General features: G+C 45.3%; 1 long non-coding RNA gene across 1 annotated transcript in view; it reads left to right on the top strand.

Moving 5' to 3' along the window:
* Positions 1-20,815, top strand: part of LOC110260956 — a 62,488-nt gene extending 41,673 nt beyond the window's left edge. Inside the window, exon 3 of the long non-coding RNA XR_002344601.1 lies at positions 17,835-20,815. This is a non-coding gene — a long non-coding RNA (uncharacterized LOC110260956). The remainder of the gene's footprint in view (positions 1-17,834) is intronic.

Here is a 21,134-nt window from a genome sequence, read left to right on the forward strand (position 1 = left end):
TGAACTTGGTTGAACTTAGTTATGCCCTTGGTCAGCATCATGCTGTTCTTGCCTTCCCAATGTGTCATTTGATCTTCACAGCAATTCCCACTGGGAAGATATGGAATCTGAGAACCTAAGAAGTTCAATGATGTCCAAGGATGAACACCTGTTTTTGTGGGGTGTTTTGTTTTGTTTTGCTTTGTTTTTAATCTTTTTAGGGCCACCCCCACAGCATATGGAGGTTCCCAGGCTAGGGGTCGAATCAGAGCTGTAGCTACTGTTCTACGCCACAGGCACAGCAATGCAGGATCCAAGCCACATTTGTGACCTACACCACAGCTCACAGCAATGCCAGATCCTTAGCCCACTGAGCAAGGCCAGGGATTGAACCTGCGTCCTTATGGATGCTAGTCAGATTCGTTTCTGCTGAGCCATGATATGGGAACTGCCAAGGATGAACACCTATTTCGTTGCATGTCCACTCACACTCTGCCATCCCCTGCCTACTTCATGCCACACCACTCTCTTCTTGTCCTTTGCGTCCTATGAGCCACCCTGATTTCCTTTCAGGTTCACTTCCCAGGAATCTTCATTCACTTGGCTCTTTTTCATCTCTCCCATGAGGTGAACTTAGCAAAAAATAGGTCCTGCCTCACTCACAAAGAAATCTCCAAATAATAGTATTTATCTCTTACTCATGCAAAAGTGTGTATAGATCTGAAAGGCTGGTGGACAGCTCCATCATCATGAAAGGCCAGGCTCCTTTGTCAACACGGCTTCTGTCTTGGAGTCCAAAGACATTGCTCCAGCTCCTGCCATCACATCTGACTTCCAGTCATTCGAAAGGAGGAAGACAAAGCAGGACAACTCGCCTCTTGTGCTCACATTCCATTGGCCAAGATTTGGTCAGATGGCCACACTGAGCTGCAAGAGAGTTTGGGAGAAATAATCTTTTTTCTAGAAGGCTTTACGCCCTTCTAAAAACAGAGAGTCCTGGTGATGGGTGGAAAGGAGAGAATGGGCATGAAAAGACTACTGCCATAGAACCTTATACTTTTACTTAGTTGCATGTCTCCAATTTGTACTTAGATCTTTATTTGCTTGACTATTATTAAAGGTCTTCTCCTCTCCCTAGAACCTAAGACAGTCTGACCTGTTTCTGCTCTGTCCCCAGCACTGAGCCGAGAGCCTGGCCTCTTGGTGCTAGCTGCTCAGTATTTTTCGAATGGATGCCAAGCAGAATCAGGCATGGAACTCAGATCACCAGGCTCTGAACCTGTTTCCCCAGCTCCAAGCCAAGGCATACAGGGAAATGTCACCTTATCTTTATTAAGCTATAAGGTAAGAGAATTCCAGGCAGAGAGTACACAGGTGGGCACTCCTTTCCTGACCCTCTGGGTAGAGTTGTATCGTCTGATCAGTGATTGCCCACGTGGTCAGAGAGACGCCCAGTGGGAACGGAAGATATTGAATGTGGTCAACAGCAACATGGTAGCTCGGGAGCAAGGGACCTGGGTTCCTCTGCCAGAGTCATGCATGGCAATGTCATTTCATGAGCCCCAGACCACAGGGAATGTAACCATGGGGTCATTATTTGAGCACAATTACTACCAACCCTTCTACTCTTGAGATCTCTGCTAGCCAAGGTCAATTTTAGAGCTCTCTCCTAGAGAAAAATCTTTTTGTTTTTTTTTTTTTTTTTTTGCTTTTCAGGGCTACAGGTACGGCATATGGAAGTTTCCAGGCTACAGGTCAAATCAGAGCTACAGCTGCTGGCCTACACCACAGCCAGAGCAACGCAAAATCCAGGCTACACCACAGCTCACGGCAACCCACTGAGTGAGGCCAGGGATCAAACCCACATCCCCATGGATCTTAGTCAGGCTCATTACCACTGAGCCACGATGGGAACTCCTCCCTCACAGAGAAACATCTTTCTCCATCACTTAGACTTTTCCTTTTGCGGAGTTCTAGGTAGAAATGTCAGGTCTCAGCTGCCCACTATGTGCCTGGAACACCCAGTCTCTGGAACGTACACTGTCAATCAAGGCACTTAACTGCTATGAGAGCTTGTCAGTATAACCAGTGGAATAAACAATGTGCTATGGTCAACAAGCCGTTTCTTTTTCCTCTAGAGCTCATAGGCTCATAGAAAGTTTACATTTCTTATCTCCTCTTTGATGGGGGGGCAGAGGGTCTGGTCCGTAAGCAGATCTGGACCCTGGAATGTGGACAGCAGCCACATATGTTATTTCTAGATCAGACTCCTTTTTCTCTACCTGCCCTTTCCATGGTGTGGTGGCCACGTGTGCTCCGAGATGGGAGAGCGCCGAATCCTAACCACTGGATCCACAGGGAGGGTCGAGCTACAATATGGAATAAGCCCATACCCCTTAATCCCTGAGTCTCCACGTGGGAAGCATCCCAGGAGCCTGTCTTCCTTACAGTATTCCAGTTATTTCCACGATTGCTAGCTCACCACAAGTTCAAGCCTGCAAGTGTTACCCACATCAAAGCTCCATTGTCGATGGTGAATATATAAATAATTCAGAGGTGTCGAAGCGCCACGGGGGCAAAGGCTTTCTTTTTCCAGTCTTGTTGAAAAGTAACTGTCTACCTCACCGTATAAGTTTGTGTACAGCACGATGATTGCATTTACTCTGCAGAATGTACCGCCGTAGAATGATCGCAACAGGTTCAGCTAACAGCCATCATTTTAATGTTCTTCTTGTGATGAGAACTCTTTGGGTATGTTGTGGGTTTTTTTTTTTTTCTTCTTTTTACAGATGACCCTGTAGCATTTACAAGTTCCCAGGTTAGAGGTCAAATTGGAGCTGCTGCCACCAGTCTACACCGCAGCCATGGCAATGCCGGGTCCAAGCAGCGTCTGTGACATCCGCCGAAGCTTGTAGCAATGCAGCATCCTTAACCCACTGAGTGAGGCCAGGGATGGAACCCACATCCTCACGGAGACTACACTGGGTCCTTAACCTGTTGAGCCACAATAGGAACTCTGAGAGCTCTTAAGATTTACTCTTTTAACTATTTTTCTGTATATTATACAGCAGCGCTGACTGCAGTCATTACATCCCTAGTCCTTATTTATTTTATCATTGACTCTTTGTACCTTTTGACCACCTTCCTCAAATATTCCCTCTCTCTCCCCTCCACCTCTGATAACCACATTTCTGATGTCTTTTTCTATGAATTGGTTTTTTTGGTGTGTTTTTTATTTTTCATTATTTATTTTTATTAATGATTTTTATTTTTTCCATGATAGTTGGTTTACAGTGTTCTGTCAATTTCCACTGTACAACAAGGTGATACATACATACATACACATATACACACACATTCTTTTTCTCACTTTATCCTCCATCGTGTTCCATCATAAGTGACTAGATATGGTTCCCTATGCTATAGGGCAGGATTTCACTGCTTCTCTACTCCAACTCAGTTCTGTGTTTTACTGTAACAACGCTGCTTGCCAACAACTCTGTGTAGTAACTATAATTTGCCCATTTATTTATTTATTTATTTATTTATTTGGTTGTTTAGGGCCTCACCCACAGCATATGAAAGTTCCCAGGCTAGGGGTCCAATTGGAGCTGCAGCTGCCCGCCTACACCATAGCCACAGCAACACCAGATCCAAGCCACGTCTGCGGCCTACACCACAGCTCATGGCAATGCCAGATCTTTAACCCACTGAGCGAGTCCAGAGATTGAACCTGCGTCCTCATGGATACTGGTCGGGGTTCGTTTCCACTGAGCCACAATGAGAACTCCCTGAAATGGAGGCACAGAAAAGTTGAGTAACTTGCCCAAAGTTACTTGGCTGGTAAGTGGTAAAGCCAAGCTTCAACACCACCAATCAGTCCTCGGGTCTCATACTCTGAATCCATCCGCCATGCTTACTCTTCAGGGTTATGGTGAGAAGAAGAGATAGGAAGAGACCTGAAAAGTGTAAATTACCAGAAGGAGCATTTGCACTGCTGTTGGTGTCGTTACTGCTGCTTCCTTGGTGGGCAGGTGTCAGGAGGGCCTTAGGTGAGGACATTGGTTTGACTCAGCTCCCTCCAGCGGTTTCTCCCTCTCCACTACCCAACCCTAAAGACATAGATTTTTCAGGAGGTGGTGCTGTCTCCGTCATGAATGATTCTCCCACGAACAACTCCACGCACGATCTTTTTCCAGTCCAGGTCTCATTAACCTAAAAATCTCAGGCGAATGCGGTGATTAGAATGAATAAACATCAGTCACCAAAGGGCCGGCTCTGTGAATAAGTCATGTAGCACAATGTAAAGTGGGATAACACGTCGTAAATTAATGTTGTTAAAATGAATACTTGATAGTAATCCCAAGGAAGGCTATTTACCATCAGCCCTTGAAGCGACAGGGGCAGTGTGGAAGCCAAAGCAATTTGCATCGCATGGAAACACTCACGTTTGCCGCTGCTGATGAATTATCAAACGCTTTGGCTGTTCTCCATGTGCAGTGCTGTTTAATGTTTGCCTAAAAAGCAGTGGGGCAGGGATGTGCTCTGTGTGCCTTGCAAATGGCGAATGATAGAGGTCAGTGGTGATGCATGAAGCAAAGCAAAGGAAATCTGTTTTAGTAGCCATTCCCCTCCCTGGATGAACACACCTGGCTTTTAGCCTCTCTGGAATTTGATGGGACCCTTCCAACCTGTAGTTGGCTGAAGAGACACGGTCGTGACATCAGCACTCATCTGCTCTCTCTATCCCAGCCTCCCTTTCCTGGTCGGTTTGCCCCGATGAGCAGCCTCCAATTTTTTGGTGCTGGGGTTTCTGTATGCCTAATCAGGCAGCTAAGGAACGGTACTTTCCATGAGTACAAGTCTTGGGTGAAAATTATACGTGTCTCTCTTTAAAAACATCCATCCCAGGAGTTCCCACTGTGGCGCTGTGGGTTAAGAATCTGACTGCAATGGCTCCGGTCACTGCAGTGGCATGGGTTTGATCCCTGGATCGGTGCAGTGGGTTAGGTTAAAAAGATCCAGTGTTGCAGGAGTTCCCATCATGGCGCAGAGGAAACGAATCTGACTGGCATCTGTGAGGACGCAGGTTCAATCCCTGACCTCGCTCAGTGGGTTAAGGATCTGGCTCTGCAGTGAGCTGTGGGGTAGGTCATAAATGTGGCTTAGATCCCGCATTGCTATCATAGGCTAGCGGCTACAGCCCGGATTTTACCCCTATCCTGGGAACCTCCATATGACTCGGGTGCAGCCCTAAAACAACAACAACAACAAAAGATCCAGTGTTCCTACAATTGCAGTGTAGGTCACAGCTGTGGCTCAGAATGAATCCCTGGCCCAGGAGATTCCATATGCTGTGGGCACGGTCACAAAACAAAACAAAAAATATCCATCCCAGAACCCTGGGGTCCTCACATCCCCCTTGGAAGCCTTGGATGCCACATAGAGAATAACACATAGTACTGTTGTCCTTCTCTGCATCAAAAGCCAGCATCCCCCTCTCCTATATCCCAAGGGTCCTGACACTGTCCAGAGCTGATCTGCCTTATAGCTGTATTTATCTTAGGAAAATTCAACTAGAAAACAGGCAAGCAAAATGACGAAGAAAAGAAAAAGTGTAGAGTGCTAATGAGTGCACGCATACTTCCTCTTCCTAGGAGGTTGATAAGGGGAAGAAGAGTCCGATAGTCTTAGTTCCTGTTGGCTTCTCGATAGCATGAACAGCTCTCCACACTGAATGCAAGGGTTAGGTATACAGACATGCAGTTTTCATAGAACATGGCCCTTGACTTCTACTTAAGGGAGTATGAGGATAATAACTTGCTTTTCATTGTTTTTTGAAAAAAATTGTATTGGAGCATAGTTGACTTACAATGTTGTATTAGATTCAGGCATACAGCAATGTGAATCCGTTATGCATATAAATATATCCATTATTTTTCCCCATGTGGGTTATCACAAACTATTGTAGATTTTCCTGTGTGACACAGTAGGTTCCCATTACTCACCTATTTTACATAACATTGTGTGGATGTTATTCCCATCTTCCTAAGTCCTCCCGCCCACACCTCGGTTTCCCCTATGGTAACCCTAAAATTGCTTTTGAAAGCGTGAGTTTGTTTCTGTTTTATAAATAAGTTCTTCTGGATCATTTTTATTAGATTCCACATATAAGTGATATGATAGGGTATATTCCACATATAAGTGATATGATAGGGTATTTGCCTTTCTCTATCTGACTTAACTTCACTTTGGTACAATAATTTCTAGGTCCATCCACGTTGCTGCAAATGGCATCATTTCATTCTTTTTTATGGCTGAGTAATATTCCATTGTATATGTGTACTGCTTTTTATTTTAAGAAGTAGAGTCTATACTCACTGTAATGGTGAAATGTGATACCTAGTTAACACCACTGAAACCCATTCTTTAAACTGAGCTTTGAGTAGATTTTTTCATGTTCTGGGAGGACAGCTCTCCCTGGTACTCCTTCTCGCTCATGCCACCAACAAAAAAAAAATGTCATGTGGTCTAGAATAGAGCAGACCTTTACTTAATTTTCATCTGGTTGTGATCAGGATTTCTCAAACTCGAGTAATATGTAGGCTTTTTTTTTAGAGGAAAATAATCTTTCTAGGTCCCAGTGAGAACATGAAGTGTTTTTACTCAAATGTTAATATATATAAATGTAAAATCTGATATAATCTCCTTGGGCTTATTGTTTTAGTCAATTATGAAACCAAAACAAATTAGAAATTAAATTTAAACTTCACTGCAGATGCAATAAAATTCAAATTAACACTATTCAATAACTACGATGGATCATGTTGTTTGGCTGAAATGGATTCCTCTCTTTGAACACGGATGTCATATCAGGCTTTGGTGCAGGCTCTCCTGGGGTAGGAGACCTAAGCTACCAACAATCCCCTGTCTCTCTTCTTCTCATCACTTGACACGATTTTATCATCTCATACGAATTTATGCACTGTATCCTGCTCTATTCTTTAATGCAGACAGAAAAGCTGCAGTGATGGTCAATAAAAACGGCAAAGGTCCTTTCTATTTTTTAAAAAATGTATATTATTATTATTATTTTTATTTTATGACTGCACCATGGCACATGGAAGTTCCCAGATCAGGGATTGAATCCAAGCTGTATCTTCAACCTATGCTTCAGCTGCAACAGTGCTGGATACTTTAGCCCACTGGGGATTGAACCTGCACCTCCAGAGCAACCAAAGCTGCTGCAGTCTATTCTTAACTCACTCCCCCATGGCAGGAACTCCCCAAGGTCCTTTCTGGCACAGTGTGGCCAAACCCCCTTAGAAGAAGTTGGCCATTCAAATGATCCCCAGGGTGCTCCTATTGATTTCTTTTCCTTGTCATTGAAGTTGCAGGTGACAGTGAACATTTCTTTTAGAGGGAATAATGCATGTGGACCCTCCGGGGGTGTAGACTCTGGTTTGAGCACAGTGTTCTAAACGAATTCTAATGACCTTTCCATGTCTCTACCAGCCACCTCCCTTTGCGCCGTGGTCAGTTTAAGAGATCTGGTTGGACAATCTGGAGACTTGGAATCTAGTTCTGCTTTAGCCCTCTCTACCTCTGACTCTGGCCAAGTCTCTTCTGAGGTCTCTACCACCCCAAGATTAGCCACCAGCATCTCTGGCCCTGAAAAAGCCTCCACATTTGCCCACCTGCTTCCACTCCTGGGCACCTCCCCCTTTCATTCTTCACCCTATAGCAGAGAGTGATCATCTTATGCTGTTAAGGGCCGCACCTATGGCATATGCAAGTTCCCAGGCCAGGGGTCGCATCAGAGCTGCAGCTGCTGGCCTGCCCCACAGCCACAGCAACACTGGATCCTTAACCCACGAGCAAGGCCAGGGATCCAACCTGCATCCTCATGGATACTCATCAGGTTCATAACCCGCTGAGCCACGATCACTTCCTGTTTTAGCATCGTCCCTTTGGGGTTCTAATTTTACTTAAAATAAAACCCACGACCTACCAAGCCGTGTGGGATCCAGCTCCAGCTCTCTCGCAAGCCCAGTCCCCACCTCACTTCTCTCCCTCCCCGTGGTCCAGCCTCAGAGGGTCCCTTTCGTTCTTCAAATTGCTCCAACTCTTCTCTACATGAGGCCTTTCAACGGGCTTTTTCTCTCCTGGGAACACTCGCCGCTTCCACCTGTCAGCTCTTCTCTCTCTGGTTTCTTATTATCTTTTAGAGCCCAGCTTAAGTCCCTACGTTTTCAGATAGACCATCTCCGATGACCCAGCATAGCTTAAATTCCCCCTCAACGTTGCTCTCTGTCTCCATCTTTTGCTAAACTTCATCACCCACAGTTCACTTGTGCGATGTGGGTGGACTCTCCTCCTCGGGTCTGTCTTCCTCTCCTCCACTCTCTGGCATGGAGTCCACGCTAAATTACTTAGTTAACATTGGGCATTGAAAAAGGCATTCCGGGAATTCCTGTCATAGCTCAGCAGTAACGAATCTGGCTAGTATCCATGAGGACACAAGTTCAACCCCTGGCCTCGATCAGTGGGTTAAGGATCTGGCGTTGCTGTGAGCTGCGATGTAGGTCGCAGACGCGGCTTGGATCCTGTGTTGCCGTGGCTGTGGTGTAGGCTGGCGGCTATAGCTCCAATCAGACCCCTAACCTGGGAACCTCCATAGGCCGCAGGGGCAGCTTTAAAAAGACAAAAATAAATAAATAAATAATAATAAATAAAAAGGAGTTCCTTGGTGGCTCAGCAGGTTAAGGATCACTGCTGTGGTGCAGGTTCAGTTCCTGGCCCAGGAACTCCCACATGCCACGGGTGCATCCAAAAATAAATAAATAAATAAACTCACTTTTAAAAACTCAGGGAAGAATGAAGTCTTTCCACTGGGCTCCTTTTCAGGGTTTCATTTCCCTTAGCTGTAAAGTGGTGCTAATAACATCTGCTTTATTTGCCATCATTCGCTTAACACAGAAAAGTGGCTGGCTTGGTACAAGGGACACACATTGTCTTGAAAACATTCAAGGCATCTCGAGGAAGGTCAGGTTCTGGAGGCGTGGTGTCAGGAGCTGGGTAGATGGTGTGTGACTTGGGGCTGACTCCCTCTGCCCCAAACAGCTCTGCTCTCGGGGCACCAACCACCCAGCACCCCAGGGGCCTTCCCGTCCCCGCTCCTGTTGGTCTGGCTGCCTTGGAGTCAGAACAAGGTGCACTTTAGAGGTGCTCACTGAATGACCATGGGCCCACTTCAGTCTCTCCACCGTCTGCCCATGTTGCATCTTCTTTAACATCGCTTCTTGTGCACCCTCTTTCCACTTTCATTCTGGAGACTCCGATGGAGTGGATGTCATCAGCCTGGCCATGCAGCGAACACAGAATGAGCACCTCTTCTCGGCTGAGCGGTGTTCTGGGTGTTTCTAAGCAATCGAGAACTTTGTCTCCACTGCGTCTGAGACAACACAGTTCTTGGTTATTATTTATTTATTTCTTCTTCTTTTTAGGGCCACACCTGGAGCATACAGAAGTTCCCAGGCTAGAGGTCAAATTGGAGCTGCAACTGCAGGCCTACACCGCAAGCCACAACAATGCGGGATCTGAGCTGCACCTGCAACCTGAGCTGCAGCGTGCCGCAAGCCTGGATCCTTAACCCACTGAGCAAGACCAGGGATCGAACCCACATCGGCACGGATGCTAGGCAGGTTCTTAACCTGCTGACCCACAACGGGAACTCTAGTTCTTGTTTGTTTTTTTTTTTTTTAAGGAGGTATAGTTAATTTCCAATATTGCGTTCCTTCCAAGGGTATGGTATAGTGATTGCGTTTGTTTTTGGTTTTGTTTTTGCAGCTTATCTTCCGTTATAGGTTATTATAAGGTACTGATATAGCTCTCTGTGCTATCCAGTAAGGCCTTGTGGCTTATCTATTTCATGTGTAGTAGTTTATATCTGTTGATCCCCTACTCCTCATTTGTCCCTCCCCCACCCCATCCCTTATCCCGTTGGTAACCACATGTTTGTTTTCTATGTGAGACAACACAGTTCTGGTCCTAATGTAGGCTTGGGGTTTGGTGTGCTGGTTCCGCTTTTCTGAAGCATGTGTCCCTTACAGAACCCTGGGACATGGAGAGCACATGGCGGGGGACAGGGCACGCTGGAGCAAGGCTTAGGGACCTCGCCTTCTTCCTTCATTCTGCATTAACCACGTGCCCTTGGGTGGGTCTCTTTATTTACCGCTCGGGAATCAAGGACTTTCTCTCAGGTAAAACAGGGCTGTCGATTCCTGCTCCACCTACTTTTGAGGGTTTTTTCCAAACTGGAAAAAAAAATAACGAGTAATTACAAGGGATCTTTAGTGAAGTATAGAGCAAAGTGGAAACATAGTGAACTCAACAGCTATAAAATGCTAAGCAGACGGAAAGATGAAGAAACTAATGGTGATGACATTTCCTGGGTGCCTGAGGCTGTGTTGAACACTTAATATGCAACACCCGAACCCTCTCCCCGAACCATTTTATGAAGAGAAAGCTGGAACCAAGAATATTTAGGTCAGTTTTTCACAAGTGTGCAGACTGTAAGCAGTGAGGTCAGCTTTCAAACCAGATGCGAGTGACTTTTTTTTTTTTTAATTTTTTTATGGCTGCACCTGAGGCATATGGAAGTTCCCAGGCTATGGGTCAAACTGGAGCTACAGCTGCCAGCCTGCACCACAGCAACAAAAATGACACATCTGAGCTGTGTCTTCAGCCTACACCATAGCTCATAGCATCACTGGATTCTTAACCTACTGAGCGAGGCCAGGGATCGAACCCGCATCCTCCTGGATATTAGTCTGTTTCCTTTCAGCTGAACCACAGCGGGGAACTCCCAGCATGACTTTGAAGAACAGGATTCTCACTTTTCTTGACAGCCCCAAACAGCCAAACACTGGGTACTATTCTAGAGGGTCATTCGGCCTCTACTTAAATGTTTCTGTCTGTTTGTGATCTGATTTCCTTGAGGTCTTGCCCCTGAGGACAGGTGAGAAGGACCTAAGAGCAAAGCCTCTTCCTACTGTTAACGTTAGATCTTCTGTCCTTCCTCAATCAGCTGGAAATACTTTTCTAGGAGTCACAGATTTGCAGGCAAAGGGGAAATGTCTTGCAAAATTAGTTTCTCCTTTCAGACAATCCAAGTTTCTTCAAGTCACTATTGTGGGCTGTCAGCCTTATGATTCCAGGAATGCCTCCCTCTCTGCTGGAAACGCCATCACAGTGACAACCAGTTTCTGCATTCTGAGAACAGCTCCCCATGCCAGTGGTAATGGAATAAAGGGATCGAGGCTGCATCGAGAGAGAGAGAGAGAGAGAGAGAGAGAGAGAGAGAGGGAGGGAGAGAGAGAGATGAAGCATGTAGCAATTTGGTAACAGCTAACATCCCAAATACCCCGAGCTTCATCTGTATTCAGAATCCCCCAGTACCATGGATGGCTCCCGCGGACTCGAGTTTATCTTAGCCTCAAAGCTAATAGAGTTAAACCAGCTGGTCAATTTAAACAGGAGCAGAACCAGTGAGATGTTACTGTATTCTGAGATGGTGCTAATAAACTTTAATAGATTTCAGCTAACAATTTGGGATAAATTAGACATCGCACTGCTGCTGAGGTAATAACTTTTGGCACTAAATAACAGAAAATCAAGCTTTGTGATGTGCTTCAAAAGCACCTTCATCGAGCCTCCGAGATTCAGGCAGATTTCACTATTGATTACCGCTTACTCTTCCCCAAGCTTTAAGAAAACAGCAAACTGCTCCAAAACGCACCCCCAAAGGAGCCCAGACTTTTTCTCTCACTGGCTCAATAGCTCATTTACATGAAAAAGACTTTGGAATAAACGTGGGGGACAAGGTGGCTGGGGGGGGGGTCTCTCATGGTTGAGTCAGGAGCCAAAGGGAGAGGTGATCTTCTCAAGGGCAGGCAAAACACTTGTTCACAAATTTCTGGAATCTTCCAGAATGTTCACCAGCTGAATTCACTTCCCTTCTATTTAACACTAGAATTTGTCATTTGCAAGCTCTGAAAATAGCTTGGGTTGGGCACTAGAGTCAATTGGATGTGTAGCAAGAGGTCTGGCCATGGCATTGGGAGAAGATATTCTGGTCCTGGCTATGGCACTAATTATCCGTGTGACCTTGAGTGAGTCCTTGTACCTCAGTTCCCTTCCCTGCCTGCCCTCAAGGATTGCTGTGAAGTGGCAGGAAAAGTGGGAATCCCTGTGAAAGGGCTTTGTAGGTTGGGGCATGCCACCAAACATAACTTGTGAAATTCAATAAGCCACAGGACTGTGTGTTGGGCTTCTGAAGTTCATTGTTGCCCTGTTGAGCTTTGGAAGTGGCCAGAAATTTCCTTGTTACACATCGACCCCTACCCATGGGTCCGGGAACCCATCCTACTCTCTCCCTCCACTCTGCCCTTGTAGGATCTTCACAGACTTGGAATCATACTCAGAGTCAGCACTGCAACTTCTGTGTGGGTCTTCACAGGGGTCAAGAGAGTTCTTCTAGATCAGAGCTCTGCATGGGGTCTTGTTATTGAAACCTGTGCCATATGTCTTTGCATGTAAGACACACTTTTTCTCACGACTTAACATCTCTGGATTGGGATGTATCTCTCGGGCATTGCCAGGCCAGAGTTTCATTAGCGGCATCTTTTTCTTTCTTAGTGGTACAGGATAATGATGCTTCTTAACAATTGAGGTTATCCTAGAGGTGATGGGTTATGCAATTGTGTTCCTCTTATGAACCAGGTGCTCTTCTGGTGGCTGGAGAGAGTGGGGCCCAAGAGAGCACATCCCCTTTCTTCTGGTGTTCACACCCTGCCACTGTGGAGTTGGGGAAAGCAAAGAGGCAGCAGTTCAACAGAAGAATAGCATCTAGTGTTGAGTTTTGAAGTGACTCAACAGGGGAAAATGATAAAGAATGCCAAGAGAGTGGGATACTGTTGTGAAGCTCGTCCCCGAAGGCCTCTCTGAGGAGGTAAAGCTGAGTGCGAGAAGAGAGGTTGCATGGTACGATCTTGGATGAGAACTTGTCAGTACACGGGGGGGACAGCCAGCTGAACCCTGAAATAGGAATGAGGTTAGTGGGACATGGGTGACATAATCAACTAAGTGTAAATGAGAACAGTCGCATATGTTCCCAAAGACCTTCTCTCTCTGTCCTTCCTTGATTTGTTTCTCCCAAGCCTCCAGCTTGACTGTCATCAGACTGTACGCGTTTCCCATGGCTGCTATAACAACCACAAACTAGGATGGCTTAAAACAAGAATATTCGGAGTTTCCCTTGTGACTCAGTGGGTTAAGAACCCGACATAGTGTCTATGAGGATTCAGGTTTGATCCCTGGCCTCACACAGTGGGTTAAGGATCTGGCATTGGGACTATGGCCAGCAGCTGCAGCTGGCCCCTAGCCCGGGAACTTCCACATGCTGCAGGTGCAGCCCTAAAAAGAAAAAGGAAAAGAAAATTTTTATTCTCTCCACAGTTCTAGCAGCTAGAAGTCTGAAAACCAGGGGTGGGCAGGCCAGGGTCTCTCTGAAGAATCCAGGCTTTTCTCTTAGCTTCTGGTGTTTGCCTGCAATTCTTGGCATGCCTGGCTCGAAGACATGTCCCTCTGATCTCTGCCTCCATGGACACATGGCGTTCTCCCTGTGTTTCTCTGTCTCTTCTCTTCTCATAAAGACACCAGTTATATTGGATGAGGGCCCATCCTCCTTCAGTATGACCTTCCCCTAATCTGATGACATGGGCGAAGACCCCATTTCCAAATAAAGACGTAGCCACCAGGGTGAGAATGTCAATATGTCTTTTGGGGGGGGCTGGGGGACACATTTCAACTCAAAGCTCAGACACTGACGACACACCCCAGGAAGGATTCTCAGTGGAGATCAAAGCACCTTTGATAAAATGGGAACCAAATTCTCCTACTTCCGAACCGATCTTCCATATTTTGCCTGCTAAGGGCAAAAGCCATGACCCCATCTTCAGCATGAGAAACCCCTAGGGCTGGCTTCGCTATGAACATTTATGTATTTGTTTGTTTCTTTATTTTTATTAAAGTATAGTTGATTGACAGGGTTGTGCCAGCGTCTGCTGTACAGCATGGGGACCCAGCCATACATGTACATACATTCTTTTTCTCCTACCCTCTTCCATCCTGTTCTATCCCAAGAGATTGGATCTAGTTCTCTGTGCTGTACAGCAGGACCTCATTGCTTATCCATTCTAAATGGAATAGTTTGCATTTACTAACCCCAAACCGCCCATCCATCCCACTCCCTCCACCCTCCCCCTTGGCAACCACAAGTCTGTTTTCTATGTCTGTGCATCTGTTTCTGTTTTGTAGCTACGTTCGTTATGGGCATGTTCTTATTTCTCTTCTAGCCTAAGTGATTTTGAAGCTTTATTTGGGTGGAAACAGGTTACCACACCACTATCTCTAAATCTAATCACTGATTGCAAAATTAACATTACTTACGACTACTGGAGACGCGGGTGGCAGCAATAGCAAATTGAGACCTTTCAAATAACTTAGTAGCCAGTTATCATCAGTAGTCTTGGCATAAAAATAGGTAGTTAATTTCTCCGTCTATTCCCTTTACTATCTACCGCCACCTTTGAAAGTCATCATAAAATAATAATAGCGAACATTTATTGAGTGCGTACCATGTGTTAGGCATTATGCCACACAGTTTAAGTGTGTTGTGAGTCCATTTAATTCTCACAATAACCCTGGGAGGGAGGGGCTACTATGATCCTTATTTTACTTAGGGGAGCATGAAGTCTGGGCGGGCTTCTGTGTCTCCCATGGGGTTAGGAGGCTGGTGAGCACTAGAGATGAGATTCCCACCTAGAAGGATGGGCTCTAAAGTCCACGGATGCAACCACTCGGCTACTTCTGTTCAACAGGGCAGCCCCCTCATTTTGTGCCAGAAACGGGGAAGCAGCATTTCCAAGGTCACATGACAAGGAGATACCACAACGGGGAGAACCCAGATTCTTCTGAGTCCCTGGCCAGCACCTGGTATTCTTTCCATGGCTTTCTCAAGGCTTTGTTAGCCTTCACAGCCCGGAGAAATGCTCCAGCTTGGCATCTGACCCTCAGTCCCAAGAGAAAGTCTGGGTGGTCCATGAGAAGGTCTAACTGGCTAAGGCTTCCCCGGTGGTATTGACCTTGCTCAGTGGATATCAGCCTCTGGAAAGTCCAGATGTTCCTCAAGGTTTCGGGGCACAGAGATACCTTTCTATCTAAAACTGATATCGTGGATCTAATACTGCCACAGAGCCAAGTCAGCTCTGTCCCAGGTGACCCGTGGGTGACGGAGACGGGAGCTGGAAAAATGCTGTTGGGCCACCTTTCTGAAATTAAAAGCCTGGATTCTGACTGGGCAGTGAGTTTTATCTCCTGCACCACATCCTCTCAAAACAAATGGTTGCCTCACACGTCTCATAAATGGCAGCTTGGTCCCAATCTGGGGAAAGGAACTGGGTGACTGGGGATCAGGGTTGGGAGGGAGAATTCTCAAGTATATACTTTTGTGTCTGTGCCCTGACAATGTACTGGATAATACATTTTAAAAGATCTGGAGCCCTACCTCGGGATCATGAGAAGATCCTAAATACATTGTAATTAATCTGGGGGTCTCCCACGGACACAAGAGAAGGCTGTGTCCGTGCATGAGCTGTGTGTGTCTTATCTCTGAACCCTCGTCAAGATGCTCATAATTTATACGTTGTGAAGATAGAGCTTCTTATTTCTGAGGGAGAAGATCCTAGGGCAGTTGCCAGTGGTTCACCCGCTTGCCATCCTTCCTCAAAGCTCCCCATGGCTGCATGAATGCCATAAAACAGGTTTTCACAACTCCTCAGCTGTAGGGGGAGAAAAATAGACAAACCAAGAGGAATCTTTGTGTATGACCTCACTCCCTCCTGTTGGGCTTCATTGAAAACGGGCCTTGGCATCTTTTTTGGACCCCCGCCCCCGTGGGGGGCATCCTTCCCCTGTGCTCCCTGGAGCCCCCCCTTTCTCCCCTTCCTCCTGCAGGAACTCAAGAGCAGTTGTGGGAGTCCCTCAGGTAGGATCCCCCCAACTCACACACACACACCTCATTCAGGACCTCAGCCTCCAGCAGAATTTTAAACAGAAGAGGAGCACAGGTGTGGAGACTTGGGATGAGCCTCTTTTGCTGTTCCCTGCCTGGGAAAACTGCCCTCGACAAACACATTTGTTGCTCATACATTATCCGTTGGCTATCTACCCACGTGCCCATCTGCTGAGATGGCAGTGTGCCTGATCCCAGGTCCCAAAGCCAGCTCCATTAAACCTAGGTGCCAATCACCTGTGGGCCGGCTGCAGGAGACTTCTCCCTCTGGGGACCCTGCCCCCACCTGCCCTTGAGGATACTGAGACCTCCGGCTTCCTCTTTCTCACCTGGTCCCTTCCAGAGATCCCAGTCAGGAGGAGAAAGGCTTGTCCTCTGGAAGCCAAGGCTCCATGAAAGCTGGGACTCTGTGTTGGGGAAGGAGAGAGGTGGTGAAATTGAGATGTGTGTGTGTGTGGAGAGTTGGGGGATCCTACCTGCCTCTGCTAGGGACACAGAAGTGTCAAGCAGGATAATCAGAACTGCATCCCTTCCACCGAATCTCATGTGTGAGTGTGTGTGTGTCTGTGTATTAGGGAAGGACTAAATTCATCCACATCATCAGTAATACATCAAAGGTCTTTATTCCCCTCCTTTGGTCCAAAATGAGTTTGAAGGGCCAAGTGTCTGTGCAACCTGCTAACAAAGGCACATTTTCATCTCCTGTGATACAATTAAGACCCAGAAGGCACCTGGCAGGAAGGAGGAAGATGATTAACTATGGTTTGAGGCCAGCAGGATGTCAGATACATACTAGACACTCAGGCAAAACTGTTGAATGACTGAATGAATAACAGAAGTCCTCTCATAGAATTGTTGTGTGAATGCAATGTGATGATGTATTTGTTTACATTAAGTTTTAAGCACCTACTCATGCCGGCCACCATTCTCGGCTATTGGGACGTAGGAGCAAGCAAAATAGACAAGATCCCTGCTCCCGTAGAGCATATCTTCCATCAGGGAGCAGACAGAAACAAACAAATATGCACAATGAAAGTTGCAGAACTCAGTCACATTTGTGCTCTTTCCTGTGCTCCTGTGGAAAGGAGCAAAAGGAAGGAGACTTGAGGGCATGTATATGGTCAGACCCGCTCACCGGCATTTGCCAGCTGATTTCTGAAGAACTTTCCTCGCTATGGTCACGTACTCACATGTATGAACATACACACTCACATGTACACACATCATCTTGGATGCAGAATGCTCCTGAAATATTTTTATTTTCAAAAATGAAATCTACGAAAGATGGGCTCATGTAAACTGACCGAGGAACTAGTCAAGGATCCAGGGAGATCTGTTTGTTCAGAGCCATCGTCAGGTCACGATCCCTCCAATCGGAACATTTGGGCATTTCTTTTTTTAATTTTTAAAAATTGTAGACAATTTCTAAAGGTTGTTTCCATTTACAGTCATTACAAAATACCGGCTATATTCCCCATGCTGTACAATACATCCTTGAGCCTATCCTATACTCAAAGAGTTTTTCTCCCACTCCTCCCCCTCTCTACTGCCCCCTCCCCAGTTGCTAACCACTGGTTTGTTTCTCTATATCTGTGAGCCTGCTTCTTTTTCCGCTATGTTCACCGGGTTGTTGTATTTTTTAGATTCCACATATAAGGGCTAACATACCGTCTTTGTCTTTCTCTGTCTGACTTAGCTCACTTACCGTATTTCTTTGTAGCTGCACCTGGGAAAGGATCATGGCTCCTGGATCGTGTTCCCTAGGTCTCCACCCTGGAAACCTACAAGCTGGAGGAAGAGAGCATGTGAAAAGCAAAGACTGGAGAGATTCCTAAATAAAAGGTAGGCGGTACTCCACCTCCTCTAAGACCTCATCTGCCTTAGCGAGTCTGTGCTTCCTGGAACATTCCAAAGCTCTGACCTCCTTGGGCTGGTTTGTTGCTCAGGAATGGCAGGGTGGTGGGACCTATGGCTTGTCCAGATGATTGAAGCCATTGGATGTCAAGAGAGAATACCATCTACAATCGAGAAACTGCGCTCAGGAAAACTAATCTTCTATGAGATGAAGGCTGGGTTGCCTCTTTAGCATCTGTGGACCACTCTTATATGTCGAATACTCAAATGACCCAAGAGTAGCCCATTATAGTGTTGACATGGTGACCATCTTCAATCATGACCTGCAGGATTAAGAAGACAGTGTCTGTGAAGCTCTCCGAGACTGGTGAGTGAGTGCCCATGGGAGAGAAAGGAAGATCTGGATGGGCCCTGCTTTCCATGTGCTACGATGGAAGCAGTCTTGAGCCCAGGCAGTCTTCTTTGTGCGTGGTGGTGGGACCATCTGCTTCCTAAGACAGGAATCTTATCACTCTTGTCCATCACCATATCATCAGTGCCTACAACAATGCTGATACGAAGTAGGTACGCAGTAATATTGAGGGATGACTAAGTGAATGATTTGTTGCAATTTTTCTTTTCCCCCAAATGAAGTAAATGTAGTCGAAGTTTAACTGGTGCTGGTATCCCTAGTGCAGAGAAATTGTTAGCATTCGTGGTGGTGATGGGGAGAGGATCATCATGATTAGACTAAGAGATAATGTACTGCCTTGCTCTGGTTGCAAAAGCCCAGCATAAATCAAATGGTCAAAGATAAAAAATAATCATCACCAGTGTGCTGAGTGCATCCATCAATAGACAACTTCTGGTAAGTTTTGTAAAAGCATAATTTGGTACCACCTCTTTGGAGAAGAAGGTTGGCAAAAAGTTTTAAAATATTTAAATATGTTCAATAGTTTAGCTGCAGCCAGATAAACTGATTATATAACTAGTTCTAGTAGTTTATCTTAAGGAGCTACCTGAGAATACACACGGATGTTGAACGACTGGGGTGTTTAACATAGAAAAAATATTGGAAATATCTTTAATGTTCTACATAGTAAATTGTGGCTCTGGAATAACACGCTGCCATTTATTTTTGTGTTCATGAGGATGAGGTTTGGCTTAGGTAACAGAGAAAAAATTGTGGGTTTAGTTTTTTATGAGAAACTTTAGGGCTTTGATGGGGCTCCTCAGTCTTCTGGAATTGAGCTTCCGGATTAGGAATGGTGAAAACTCCTAGCACTGGGAAGCCATGACAGAGTTCTGAAAAGCATATGGCTTTCAACTGATCTGCTCCTTCTTTGTAAAAATGTCCTAATTCTTCTCAACAAAGTTTGGAGCTGCTCTTGTTTGTGTGACTTATGCAAACTCAATCAGGGCTTATGAAGATTCTAGACAACGAGGTTGGGAATATGGGACTCCAGATGGTCATGACTCTGTCTCCCTGATTAAGCTGCTTTTAATTTTTGTTGGCTCTTTCACTTCCTTTATAATCTAAATTAATAAACAGTCAAAGTTTGGAGAAACACATTTTTTTTTAAACTTTGATGCTGCCGTGATAAAAGGCGTATGTGGAGGGCAAAGAGGTTTATTTTAGTCTTTCCCAGCAGAGCCCCATGCGTAATTGTGTTGGGTGATGTCCGAGACACCAAGAAGCGTTTGTAAAGATTTTCTTTACAAGCCCACATTTGCAGCCTTCTATGAAAGGAAGGCAGCATTTGCTCATTAGGATGGACCCCGAAGCAAGGAAAACATCACCAGTCTTCCTGGAACACTCGATTCAATCAAATTAGGTAGGAGAGCATCACTTCAATTCCAGCATTGAAAGGCCATGGCCCCAAGCCAAAATAATGGGCATTAAGTGTTGACTATGATTACTTCTTGGAGGCAAAGAGTTCTGGGAACCTGTGTGGGATGAGAACTTAGGGAGTTCCAAAGGACTGAAGTCAGTGGTGAAATGGTGACATGTTCATGGCAGGTAGAGCCCTGATTTACTGGGTAGGAAAGAGTTAGACACAGCACTCGTCCTGGTGGAGGACAGAACAGTGTCTCAATTTATATATTTCCTCCAGTTTTATTGAGATACAGTTAATGTACAGAATTGTGTTAGTTTAAGAGGTATAATGTAGTGATTTGATATATGTATATATTGCAAAATGATTACCACAGTAAGTTTAGTTAACATCCATCATCTCTCACATAACTACAGCTTTTTCCCCATGGGATGTGAACTTTTAAGGTCTATTCTCTTGGTGGCTTTCAAATATACGGTACAGGATCATGCACTGTAGTCATCAAGCTGTCCATTAGCTCCCCAAGAATCATGCATCTTGTACGTGGAAGTTTGTTTTTGACCGCCTTCACCCATTTCTCCTATCCCCACCCCTTCCTCTGCCAACCATCAATCCATTCTCAGTTTATACATTTTTGATAGCAACTTCCATCATATTGATGTTTCATGGGTCTCTTAAATGGGCATTTTCATCAGAGGCATTTATAACAAAATCAGAGAGAAGTCAATAGTGCAAGTGCTTTACTCTATGAGGGACTCAATGGGTTGCAAGAAATGGCAACCAGCTTGAGTGGGCTGATGTACTAGAAACTTTTGTAAAAGGATTGGAAATATCCTATAAGCAAGTATGGCTAGGTGAAAAAAAATCTGGAACCAGGAATGGTAAAGCTATTAGGAGTCTGGTGAACTTGACCGACCAGCTCTCTCTGATTACAGGTGGCGGTACCAGGTTCTGGATGGTTGCTACAGATAAAAACTACTACGTATAAAATAGATAAACAACCATGTTCTACTGTCTAGCACAGGGAACTATAGTCAATGAACTATAATAAACCATAATGGAAAAGAATGTGTGTGTGCATATATATATATATATATATATATATATATATATGCATATATAAATAACTGAATTACTTTGCTTACACCCAAAACTAACACATATTGTAAATCAACTGTATTTCAGCTGGAAAAAAAAAAATGCTCCTACAAAATGGCTGCACTGGCGACCTTCCAAGGCTACATAATCCTACAGTTTCAGCACCCAAAATTAACCGATATTGTTTCTTCATGTTCCAAAGATCTGAAAAAAAAAAATATGATTGGTTCACCTTAGGTTTTATGTTTATCCAT

The sequence above is a fragment of the Sus scrofa genome, chromosome 6 (assembly GCF_000003025.6).
Source record: "Sus scrofa isolate TJ Tabasco breed Duroc chromosome 6, Sscrofa11.1, whole genome shotgun sequence".
Classification (NCBI taxonomy): Eukaryota; Metazoa; Chordata; class Mammalia; order Artiodactyla; family Suidae; genus Sus; species Sus scrofa.